The 13,358-nt window shown below is 42.2% G+C and overlaps 1 protein-coding gene and 1 long non-coding RNA gene across 2 annotated transcripts in view; one reads left to right on the top strand and one right to left on the bottom strand.

Annotated features, from left to right (window-relative positions):
* Positions 1–11,447, top strand: part of LOC140907100 (uncharacterized) — a 58,699-nt gene extending 47,252 nt beyond the window's left edge. The window contains exon 3 of the long non-coding RNA XR_013635358.1: positions 11,303–11,447. This is a non-coding gene — a long non-coding RNA (uncharacterized LOC140907100). The remainder of the gene's footprint in view (positions 1–11,302) is intronic.
* The window catches only part of RETREG1 (reticulophagy regulator 1), a 144,898-nt gene that overhangs the window by 116,122 nt on the left and 15,418 nt on the right, over positions 1–13,358 (bottom strand). The window lies entirely within an intron of this gene.

The following is a 13,358-nucleotide window of genomic DNA, read 5'->3' as shown; positions in this document are numbered from 1 at the left end:
GCTTCCCTGGGCCGCTCCCCATGAGATACCGGCTCCTACTGTATGCTGCTGACCTCCTGGTACCCTGACCCTGCCTGCCTCCTGACCCCTGATTTCGGTTTGCCCTCTGGCCTGTCTTGGACTCTGATCTTGTGGTATTGGATCTGGCCTGACTCCTGCACCAACCACTAGATCAGACTGCCCACATCCTGGTTGTGACAGTTTGCATGGACCACTTAGGACACAAGAGCAATCCCAGTGCCAGAAGAATGGACGTGGCTAACCCTTTGGGAGCACTGGACACATTTGAGTGGACTACATGCCTTCAGACGGACAACCTAACCCCTACAGGCCTGTGTCATCCATCTGACCTCGGAGAACCAGCTATTGCAGGACCAAGTCATGCAGTTGCATGCTGAAAACACTGCAGTCTATATACGGCTTGTACAGCCCTGCTCCCCAATACCATTGCCAGAACAGTTTGATGGTAATCACCAGCTATTCAGGGGTTTTATAAGACAGTGCTGCCTCCTGTTCAAGTTGCTCCCAGTCCCAAGAAACTGGTCAGTTACCCCCAAATCAACTGGTACCCTAGATCTTACACCAAAGGCAGCGTTGGTAGCCAATCCTGTAATAAACTATCTAAAGGTTTATTAACTAGGAAAAAGGAATAACTCTTATTTACAGGTTAAAGCAAGCAGACATATACACACAAAAGTTACTATCTAAATCCTAAGAGTGATAGAGTTGTAGCGATCTATCAATTAAAAGCATCTTGCAGAGCAGACCCAGGAGCCAACCCCTGGGGATTTCTGGCTTCAGTTTAGAGTCTTTGGCCCTTCATAGTTCAAACAGCCAAAAGATGGAAATTTTTCTTGTGGCTTTGTTTTATTTCCTTCATTCATCTTTCAAGCCCACAGGATGAACTTCCTTGCATATAGTATTTCCAAGGTGTGATAGAACCATTAACCAGTCATTTATATTGCAATAATTCTTGATGGCCTATCTGATTTTGATAATTCTTTGGAATGAGGGAGAGGGGGAATGATTCCCATGCCTAAATTCACAAGTTCAGGGCAAACAGTTTTAAAGCTATAAAGCAAAACATACATATTTTCTTATAATATGAAGTATACACATTACAAGTGAGATTAATGAATACAGCAACTTACAAGCATTTCATAGAGTCTAAACACTAAATACATTCTTATAAGACTAATACGTATTTTGAGCAAAACTAACATAGAGGAGACCTAGCCTAGTCTCCAGCTACAAGGTTCTCAGTTTTTAGCTAATGCCTGCAACCTGGGCAAGAGCTAGCATCTGGCCTGTCAGCATCACACCACTGCCAGAACAGTTTCACAACAATTGCCAGTGATTCCCAGGTTTTATAAACCAGTTCGATCTCCTGTTCATGACGCCCCCTCAGTTCCATAGCACTGATCATGCAAAGGTGAGTCTGGTTATCAGCCAGCTGTTCAGGGAAGCCTTTCACGGTGCCTCCTCCTTCTTGGAGTGCAATAGACCAGTACTATCCAACTGGGAGGTCTTCCTTCAAGGCATGTCAGTACTCTTTGATGATCTACACTGAGCTTGAACAGCAGAGGCTACACTAAGGAAGCTCCAACAGGGGCAGTGAACAGTAGATTCCTGTGCTGTGCAATTCCACCGCCTCACGGCCAGTACAGACTGGCAGCAAAGAGGTCCTCATTCTAGTGGAGCCTGAAAGACTAAATTAAGGACAAATTAACGCAGTTAGAGACACCCATGAGTCTGGATGCCCTTGTGGATCTTGCCATCTGTATAGACAATCGGTTTTTGGAACAAAGAGGGAAAAAAATGGAGGTCTTGTTACTCTCCAGTCCAGGTACTGTGATCTTTTCACCACTACCTCCAGCCAAACCAGTGCATAGAGCCCTGCATGGATACAAAATTTGTATCTGCATCCGATCTGCAAACATGGTCCAAGGATCTAAAGCGGATATCTGCAGATTTCTGGGCTCTACATATAAAATTTGGATCCAGATCCATCCACAATCCACAAACATGTTGCAGATATCTGCAAATTTGCAGGTCTCTACCAATGCAGGCAGATGTGGGCCATCAATGGCTCACCCCCATAAAAAAAAAAAAAGGAATGATGATGCCAGCACCATCTCTCCTTTTGTTACGATGAGTCAGGTCACTCCATTTCTACCTGCCCTGTATGAACTCCAAAGAGTCAGGAAAAAGAGCTCCCTCACATTTCACTGTGGACTGGAATGCACCCGGAGCCCTGCCCAAGGGCTCCCCACTTCTAGGTGCTGGTTCAGTTGCACATACGTTAGGTGCCACAACAAAATCCCATTTTACCATCCCTGATTGACTCAGGTATAGCTTACTGCTTCATCAACGCAGAGGCAGCCCAGATCCTGCAGATTCCCCTGAAACTTAAGGCTACTCCTGACCTTATAGAGATTACTTGATAGCTCCCCCTTGTCTTCTGATCCAGTAACAGAGGAAACAGCTCCCCTGGAGACTGTGATAAAGGGGCATCGGGAAACGGTACAGTTTGATGTGATCCATTCACCACAGCTTCCCCTGACCATTGGTATCTCCTGGCTGGTCCTCCACAATCCACTCACTTGGTGACAAGCACAGGAAGTCTGTTTTCTATCAGAATTTGGTGGACAACACTGTTGGAGACCAGGGATTGCTGTCCCAACATCCAAACCTTGAGAGACTCCAATGGGGGTGGCTGTCCAGGCAGAACCTTCCATTGAAGCTACATCTGAACTCCCCTCAAAATACCAAGACTACAATGATGTTTTTGAAAAGAAGAACATGGAAACTACTTCTGCCTCAGAACTATGACTGCCCAATATAGCTGCAGCCAAAAGGAAAAATACTCTTTGCACAAATTTATGCCGTATCAGAAACCAAGCTGACAGTGCTTCAAGAGTACCTCCAGGAGAATCTGGCTTGAGGGTTTATCTTCAAGTCAATGTCATAAGCTGGCACACGAGCAGTTTTTGTCAAGAAGAAAGACGGCAGTCTCCAACTCTGTTGATTAGCGTGTATTGAATCAGATAACTATCAGGAGTTGTTGCCTGCAATTTGATCCTGAGCTGCTGGATTTTGTGGGGGCTGCCCATATATTAATTAATTTGAACCTCCAGGGGGCATAGAACTGTGTGTGAATCGGAGCAGAGAACAAGTGGAAGACCGCCTTCCAAATCTGCTATGGCCACTATGACTATCTCGTAACACCCTTTGGTTTGACCAGTGCCCGGCCACCTTCCAACATTTTATAAATTATGTGTTCCAAGACATACTGGGACTTAGATGACATACTGATTTTCTCCAACTGCCCTAAACAACATAATGCTCATGTCCAAACTGTCTTGGAATGCTTATGGCAGCATGGCCTTTATGCAAAGCTTGAGAAGCCTGCCTTCTATCAGACCTTCACAGAGTTCTTGGGCTTCATCTTATCCCCAGAAGGGATCCAGACAGACCCACGCAAGGTCCAAGATCAGCCAACTCCCCACACAGTAAGTGTCTTGAAATGCTTCCTAGGGTTTGCCAATTTTTATCGATGATTTATCCTGAACTTTTCAAAACAAAACTGAGCTTACTACTCTCCTCCAGAAAAATGTCCAATTCCATCGAAGGCCCAGCATGCATTCAATCAGCTAAAACTTGCCTTTACTAAAGCACCTGCATTGGCTCATGCCAATATTACATTGGTCTTTATTGTAGAAACTGACATCTCCAATACAGTGATTGAGACTCTCCTGTCCCAGTGACATGGCCCCAAACACGTTATACCTGTGTGCTTGCTACTCAAGGAAGTTCACGTCCAAAGAACTAAGCTACAAAATACTTGATAAGGAACTCCTGGAGATAAAAACCTATTATGCAGAATGGCAGTAGTCCCTGGAAGGAGCTTGTCACCCATCCAGGTATTCACTGACCATAAAAACCTGGAATATCTACATAAGGCGAAGGCCTTAAACCAACAGCAGCTTTGGTGGGCCCTATTTCTCCTCACCATTCAATGTTATCACCTACCGTCCAAGGTCCAAAAATGGCAAGGCGAACGCCCTGTCCCAAAGATACGGTACCAACCCACAAGTACCCATCCAGAAACCAAGCCTCATTCCCAAATCCCGTAACTTTCTCAGTGCAGCTTGTCACCACAATATTCTCAGATTGATATGCTTTGCCTCTGCATCAGGAATTCTGCCTGACTAACAAGCTATTATCCACAAGCAGCAGCATGACTCCTCTGAAACACTACGTATGTAAGGGACTGTATGTGTGTTCACCTTGGACCCTGGTTGCAGTCTTGTAACTACGTCACAATATTCCCCTAGCAAGACATTTGGGGTGGTTCAATACCCAGTGACTAATATCCTGCTCTTTTTGATGACCTGGCTGTGCCTGATGATGCAGTCATTCATTGCCTCCTGTGATATTTGTACTTGCACCAAGACACCACACCACTAGCCCTGCAGTCTCCTATAGTTTTGGAGACTCCATCTTGACATTGGGCAGCTATCACCCTAGACTTTACTGCAGAATTACCAGAATGCAACTGTCAAGGTTCCTTCCCCTCTCTGAACTCTAGGGTACAGATGTGGGGACCTGCATGAAAACCTCCTAAGCTTACTTTTACCAGCTTAGGTTAAAACTTCCCCAAGGTACAAACTATTTTACCCTTTGCCCTTGGACTTCCACTACCACCACCAAATGTTTATCTGGGTTTATTTTTATTAGGAAAGCGTTGTTTGGAAACGTCTTTCCCCCCAAAATCCTCCCAACCCTTGCAACCCACTTCCTGGGGAAAGTTTGGTAAAAATCCTCACCAATTTGCATAGGTGAACACAGACCCGAACCCTTGGATCTTAAGAACAATGAAAAAACATTCAGTTTCTGAAAAGAAGGATTTTAATAGAAGTAAAAAGAATCACCTCTGTAAAATCAGGATGGTAAATACCTTACAGGGTAATTAGATTCAAAACACAGAGAATCTCTCTAGGCAAAACCTTATCTTACAAAAAGGCACACAGACAGGAATACCCACTCTATTCCGCACAACTTAATTTCTCAGCCATTTAAAGAAATCATAATCTAACGCATATTGAGCTAGATTACTTACTAAATTCTAAGACTCCATTCCTGTTCTGTGCCCAGCAAAAGCATCACACAGACAGACACAGACCCTTTGTTTTTCTCTTTCCTCCCAGCTTTTGAAAGTGTCTTGTCTCCTCATTGGTCATTTTGGTCAGGTGCCAGCGAGGTTATCCTAGCTTCTTCACTCTTTACAAGTGAAAGGAATTTTCCTCTGGGCAGGAGGGATTTAAACGTGTTTACCCTTCCCTTTATATTTATGACAGCAACAATTTGACAATTTTGACAGCAGTGACCAATTTACTAAAATGAACCACTTCATCTCTTCCCTCTCCTGAAGAGCCAGCCAAGCTCTGGATTAGCCATGTAGTCTGTCTTTACAGCCTTCCAGAATACATTATCTCCAATCGGGGGTCTCAGTTCACAGCCTGGTTCTGGCACAGCCTGCTGGGAATCCACACATCTTTCCTGTGGTTACCATCCCCAGTCCAACGGCCAAATGGAAAGGGCCAACCAAATTTTTGAATAGTATCTGTGATGCTACAATCACCAGTAGGACGATAGGTATTCACTTCTCCCCTATTCAGAATTTGCCTACAATAATGCAGACCATGTGTCCACAGGACAAAGATTTTTTAAAAACAAAACAAAAAAAACCCACAAAACCACCACACACCAACAAAGGGTACCATCCCAATTCCATCCACAATTACCTGCAATCTCTCCCAATCCGGCCACCTCAGACCTCCTATAGCAGAGATTCATCAAGACCAGGCATGAGTATGGCTCTCCACCCAGTATCTCCGCACAAATACACCTGCTCACAAGCTGGATTTTCAATTCCTTGGCCCCTTAAAGATCTTTTGGCAGGTTAATTCAGTCACTTTTAAACTACAACTATCCTGCTCTCTGAAGGTTCACTTGGTGTTTCATGTATTATTTTTGAAATCCTGCACAGAAAACCCCTTTCCTGACAGGACGCTTGCTCTGACCACTGGGTCAGATCACCCACGTCCCAGTCGTGACAATAGGTCACTGATTCAGAGTGACCTAGACTGCTTGTTAAGCTGTGCACATGCAAACAATGTTTTTAAATACACACACACATATCTATCGAGAGAGAGAGAAACAAAGAACATACATCAAACTTACAGGATGGGAGACTATCCTGGGAAGCAGTAACTCTGAAAAAGTTTTGGGGGTTGTGGTGAATAATCAGCTGAACATAGGCCCACAGTGCAATGCTATGTCCTAAATGACTAATGCAACCCTTGGATGCATTAACAAGGAAAATTCAAGGAGTCGTCGAGAGGTTATTTTACTTATATATTTGTCACTTGTGCAACCACTGCTAAAATACTGCATCCAGTTCTTGTGTCCACAATGCAAGAAGGATGTTGATAAACTGGAGAGGGTTCAGAGAAGAGTCACAAAAATTGATTAAAGGGTGATTTGATTAAGGTCTACATGTACCTTCATGGGGAAGAAATATTTAATAATGGGTCTTTGATCTAACACAGGTTTCAGACTAGCAGCCGTGTTAGTCTGTATTCGCAAAAAGAAAAGGAGTACTTGTGGCACCTTAGAGACTAACAAATGTATTTGAGCATAAGCTTTCGTGAGCTCACTTCATCAGATGCATTCAGTGGAAAATATGATCTAACACAGAAAGCTATAAAATGAACCATTGGTTGAAAGTTGAGGCTAGACAAATTCAGACTGGAAAGAAGGTGTAAATTTTTTAACAGTGAGGGTAATTAACCACTGGAACAATTTACTAATGGTTGTGGTGGATTCTCCATCACTGAAAATCTTTAAATCAAGACTGGTTCTGCTCTAGAAATTATTTTGGGGATATTCTACGGCCTGTTTATATAGGAGGTCTGACTAGATGATCACAATAGTCCCGTTTGGCCTTTGAATCTCTGAATGAAAAACAGGGAAATACAGCTCTGGATTAATTTTAAGCTGTTTAGTCTCCCTACTCCCCTTTTCTTTTGGGTATATAGAAATAATGGGAATAAATGCTTCCCTTTAGAATGAGTTAACCCTAACTGCAACAGTAAAGAAAAGTGTTTCCAGAACAATTATTCTTGAGAAAAATCTCGGTCACAAACATACAGCTAAGGGCAGCATAAAATCCCTCCTTTACCTGTAAGGGGAAAAGAAGCTCAAATAACCTGGTTGGCACCTGACCAAAAAGGACCAATAAGGGAAGAAGATCCTTTCAAATCTGTGGTCTTCTTGTTCTCTCCAGGACAGAGAGGGACCAGGGCAGGAAAACCATCTCCTAAAATCCTACCTGAAATAAGTATCCAAGATTACAAAAACTGTAAGTAATAGCAAGGAAATGCGTTATCTTATCTTTTGTTTTCACTTGTGAGTTTTCCCTATGCTAAGAGGGAGGTTTATTCCTGTTTTTTGTAACTTTAAATTTTTGCTTAGAGGGGAATCCTCTGTGTTTTAAATCTTATTACCCTGTAAAATTACCTTCCATCCTGATTTTACAGAGGTGCGTCTTTTACTTTTTTCTTTATTATAAAATTGTTTTTAAGAATCTGATTGGTTTCTGGTGTCCTAAAAACCCAAGGGTCTGGTCTGTGCCCACCTGGGTTACTTATCTGGTTGGTATATTATTCTCAAGCCTCCCCAGGAAAGGTGGTGAAAGGGCTTGGGGGGATATTTTGGGGGAAACAAGTGGTCCTTTTCCTGAAACTCCAAGTGGTCCTTTTCCTGAATCTTTGTCTAACTCACTTGGTGGTGGCAGCGATTCAGTCCAAGGACAAGGAAGAATTTTTACCTTGGGGAAGTTTTTAACCTAAGCTGATAGAAATAAGCTTTGGGGGTCTTTCATGCGGGTCCCCACATCTATACCCTAGAGTTCAGAGTGGGGAGGGAACCCTGACAATCCCTGTAAAAGAACAGGAGAAAGAGTCGGAAGATGGTTTAAAAACAAACAAAAAACTAAAGAGTATAATCTTTTTTTAAAATGATTTCTAGGCCCCATAGATAAATTGTGCCTTCACTATGGAAACTACTGTAGAATGTTAGAGTTACAAACACCTCGGGAACGGAGGTTGTTTGTAACCCTGAAATGTTCATAGCTCTGAACAAAATGTTCTGGTTATTCTTTCAAAAGTTTATTACTGAATATTGACTTAATATAGCTTTGAAACTTTACTATGAAGAAGAAAAATGCTGCTTTTTACCACCTTAATTTAAATGAAACAAGCACAAATAGTTTCCTTACCTTGTCAAAACTTTTTTTTTTAAAACTTCCCTTTAAAAAAAAAAGTAGTTTACAATTAACCAAGTACTGGTTTGTTTGTTTTGTCTCTGTTGCTGCCTGATTGTGTATTTCTGGTTCAAACGGAGGTGTGTGGTTGAGCAGTCAGTTGGTAACTCTGAGTTCTACTGTACACAGGGTTAATGTTAAGACCACGCTTTTCTATATCAGAGATTCTTGGAACAATAATATTTTATATCTGTAGTTCTCAACCACGGATACAAGTACCTCTGGGATGGTACGCAGAGGTCTTCCAGGAGGTACATCAACTCGTCTAGATAGTTTAGTTTTATAACAGACTACATAAAAATCACTTGTGAAGTCAATACAAACTAAAATTTCATACGACATGTTTATATTGCTCTATATATGATACACTGAAATGTAAGTACAATATTTACATTCCAATTACTTTATTTTATAATTATATTGTAAAAATTAGAAAGTAAGCAATGATTCAGTACTGTGATCCTTTTGTATTTTATGCCTGATTTTGTAAGCAAGTAATTTTTAAGTGAGGTGAAACTTGGGGTACGCAAAACAAATCAGACTCTTGAAAGGGGTATAGTAGTTTGGAAGGGTTGAGAGCCACTATTTTATAGCACCCAATAGTTTGCTATGAAAGAACATTGTGCCAGTAGGCATCTCTCTAAAGTTTATAGGAAAATTTGAATTCTCCATGTACAATTGATTTTTAAGCTCTCCAAAACAGCATCAAAACTGCCGCTTGAGAGAGGAAGAGTAGACACTTGATCCTTGCAAAATGTAACCACTGATTCAGAAAAGATGCAGAACATGGTATACTTTGTTTGATATTTGCAGTTAAGCTGTGTTCAGCACCAGTCCAGTTGCAGCCATTGCTGTCATCTATTATCAGTAACAAGTAATTGTCCTAAATGCAGACAAGGATTAACCATGACGCATTCTGTCAGCAAATTCTTCCTATACACAATGTCATGCCACTCTATATTCTTACAGCCATTATTTTTCACTGATTACAGAGTGAGTCCACCAGTGTTTAGATGAGCATTTGGCACATAAACTTATCAAAAGTTTAGTTCAATATTGCAAGGTTTGAAAAACTAGTTATATCCTAGTTGAATAATCGTTTGTTGTTTTAAAAATCTGATAGGGATTATCAATACAAAAACACAACAAAAAACACCCTCCTATTCTAAATCTCTTGAAACGCTACTCACATGACAAAATGCAGCAGCACCAAAAGGACAGAATGCTATTTACTGGGTAACACACACACACACACACGATTAGTAGAAAAACCATATACCTTACTGAGCCCAACTATAATGGTTTCTTTTTAAGCTGTACACACAAAACATACTATTTGCCATTTTCAAAGTAGCCTAAGTACTTTAAACATTCTATTACTTTTAATCAAAATTTGTCAGTCTTGTAGATGGTATTGAAAATAGCAATCACTGTAATTACCCAGGGGGTTAAAAACAAATGTCGGCATTTGTAAAATTTGAACTGCTTTTCAGTTGGAGGGGGTGGGGGAAGAGAAAGAGAGGGAGACAGCTAGTTGGTTTTTCAAAAAACAAAAACAAAACAAAATTATGTGCATTATTTAATAAAAAAAACTTTGCCAAATCCCTTTCCGTTACATTCTAAATTTAGCATCTTAAACCGCAATAGCTTCAAGTGCCTGGTCAGATTATATACTTATTGCTTCTAAATGAGTGTAGCACATTGCAGAAATAAGACTCAAACTTGACAACTTCCAGCTGTTAAAATCAAAGTAATTCTTTTTTCTGGTCTGTATTAAAGCTGATTTTCTCCACCCCTCTAAAAACTTTGTATTTTATTTTTATTCATTTGTAGACGTGGAGAGATTAATTCAAAAGGAAAAAGTGCATTATTCTAGAACTCCACCCCAATCTAGCCTATCTGCTCTGCAGTGCCTCATAGTCATCATTATTTCTCCCTACCCCCACCCACCAAGCTTGAAAAGCACAAATCAACTTTTTATCCTGCATTTAAGCTTTTTTAACAAGTTCTTGTCTTTCTATTTTAAGTCAATGCTTAACTCACAAAATTACTATTATTCTGCATTTCCCTTTTAGCCCCATTTCCTAAGGGCCAAATCCTTTGAGGTGTCAAGGACCTTCAATTTCCCTCTGAAGCTAGCTACTGTTAGTGTCATTTGAGCATTTTTGTAATTCTGATATTTAAGTTAATTTTTAATTTAGGGCTCTCTTGCTTCCTACACTGGCTGCTCTTCCACAGAGAACAGAAATTCCAAGTTTCCTATAAATTCTTCTTTTGGGGGCTGATACCAGTCAACCCTGTGTTCTTGGGGAACCATGGCGCGGTATCCAGCCTGTCTGACTCATGAAAGACACTTCCCCCCTCCCCCGCCCAGCCTCTGCTTGAACCAAAACCGATCAGAGAAAAGACTTGCAGAGAGCAGTGAACGGCAGTGGGAGACACACCTAGACCCCTCCTGACAAGGGTGACAAGAACAAAGGCAACTCCCCCAGCCTCCTCCGCATCAAAGATGGGACAGGGAGGCATTGCCATTAGCATACAAAATGGAGAACAGAGATTCCAAGGCAAGAACTGCACTGAACTCTGGGACCGGAAAAGCAGGGAAGCTCTGCATCATGGGGAATCTCTGCTCCAGATGTTAATGAACACACCCAGCTCAGCAGTTATCAGACCAATTCTCATTGGATTGTGAGCTCCCTGGACGGAACACCACCCATAGCCAAGAGTGATCAGTTTCTATTGTCTACCCTAAAGAAAACCTGAGTCATCAGTTTACCCATAAACAAATCTAATGTTCTTCCTTGAACCATTGTTGTTTCCATATAAAAAAAACTCTGCCCACATTCCAGTAAGTGTTCCGATGCATGGATGCATCAGTTTCACAGGGATTTCATCTTCTCTGCTTGTCTCCAGCTCTCAGGATCCTGAGCTACGACCGTCACCTGGGGACCCCGACCAACAGGTCAAGCTTTATGGAGTGGTGAGATCCTTCTCTCTCTCTCCGTTTTCTTTTCTACCTCAGGTATTAACTTTAATAATGTAACTTATGTTGGTTTAGGCTCTCCTTGTGTAGTCATCACTATTATTCAATAAATAACTTTTATGGTTAAGCTGGTTGCTTTTCTCTCTCTCTAGCTCTGAACTTTACTCATTTGTGTTTTTAGTTTCCCCATTTACTCTGCAGCAACTCTTCTTTTACCTAAACTAAATATCCCTGTAGCGCCCAAAAATACTCTGGGGTTTGCTCATCAAGTGGGTTACTACCAGTACAATTATGACGTGAAAGTGGGGATAGGGACGTGCTGAACCTGTGACTTACGAGGGTGGCAGCTTGGAAGTGCTACTCGACCCAGACTATCGAGTCCGGGGGCATATAAGGGTGGCAGCTTGAAAGTGCTGCTTGACCCAGTCCGCTGAGTATATGGGCATATATGGGTGGCAGCCTGGAAGTGCTGTTCTACCCAGCCTGCTCAGGCTTACTCCATTCCGGTGTGGTACTTGTGGCATATAATGGTGACAGCTTGAAAGTGCTGCTTGGCCCAGTCCACTGAGTCCAAGGACATATTAGGGGTCAGCTTGAAAGTGCTGACTGACCCGGTCCACTCAGACTTGCTCTGTTAATGTATGTGTGAGTGTGCGTGTGTGTGTTCATTCATCCGGTTCTGGGGCTGGAGGAACCCAGCCCTGGGGAATCTAGGTCCTGCAGGACAGCTCCATTGGGAGGGGACTTGCAGAAGGGAGAAGTAGAGCTCCATATAAAACACAAACAGTACATTGACAGAATTACAGACCCCTCCCCGTCAAAGAGCAACACTAATACATGAGCATACTCCAAAGTAATGGGCAAATCTGGTAACAGGGCAGGGATGATACTATGGTCCCTTCTTCCCCCCCACAACAAAGGCCAGGCTTCCTCCCACTAAAGCCAGATCTCCGTGGATACAGACTGGTTAGGCCCATCTGGGTGGAAAGGACCCGTTATTCTACACTTGCTCCTAGCTGCCATGCTCCCTGATGGTATAGCTCATGAAGCCAGAGTGCCTGAAACACACGACCACCCATCCTTCCTCTCCGACCCCCGTCGTGTAGAAAAGCAGGTAAATTAACATTGACAGAGTCAGTGTTAACTAACATGCCAAATCATCCACGGGTGTCTGCTACAGCAGAGCAACCACCTCCCAGTCCAGACTCTGACATTCCACAGCATGACCTTGTGAACGCTTCCACAGAGCTGTTGGCATGTGTGGTGGTGAGAAATGTCACAAAGGCAACACCTTGCAACACTCTCCTTTTCCATGCTTCTGTCAACCAGATATGCTGGTTCTTGTAGGATACAATAGATTATTTTGAGGTATAGCAGTTACTTATTTAATGTGTATTACCTATGTCCCTCATAAATACTACAGTAATTGTTTAAAATATAAGGTTTCAGAGTAGCAGCCATGTTAGTCTGTATTAGCAAAAAGAAAAGGAGTACTTTTGGCACCTTTGAGACTAACAAATTTATTTGAGCATAAGCTTTCGTGAGCTACAGCTCACTTCATCGGATGCATTCAGTGGAAAATACAGTAGGGAGATTTATATACACAGAGAACATGAAACAGTGGGTGTTACCATACACACTGTAATGAAAGTGATCACTTAAGGTGAGCTATTACTAGCGGGAAAGCGGGGGGGGGAGTGGTGAACCTTTTGTAGTGATAATTAAGGTGGGCTATTTCCAGCAGTTGACAAGAACATCTGAGGAACAGTGGGGAGTGGGGCGGGGGGAAGACATGGGGAAATAGTTTTACTTTGCGTGATGACCCATCCACTCCCAGTCTCTATTCAAGCCTAAGTTAATTGTATCCAGTTTGCAAATTAATTCCAATTCAGCAGTCTCTCATTGGAGTCTGTTTTTGAAGTTTTTTTGTTGAAGAATTGCAACTTTTAGGTCTGTAATCGAGTGACCAGAGAGATTGAAGTGTTC

Source organism: Lepidochelys kempii, chromosome 2 (genome assembly GCF_965140285.1).
Source record: "Lepidochelys kempii isolate rLepKem1 chromosome 2, rLepKem1.hap1, whole genome shotgun sequence".
Lineage (NCBI taxonomy): Eukaryota > Metazoa > Chordata > Testudines > Cheloniidae > Lepidochelys > Lepidochelys kempii.
Note: the sequence above shows the minus strand (reverse complement) of the source record. Positions and strands in the feature narration are given on the sequence as shown.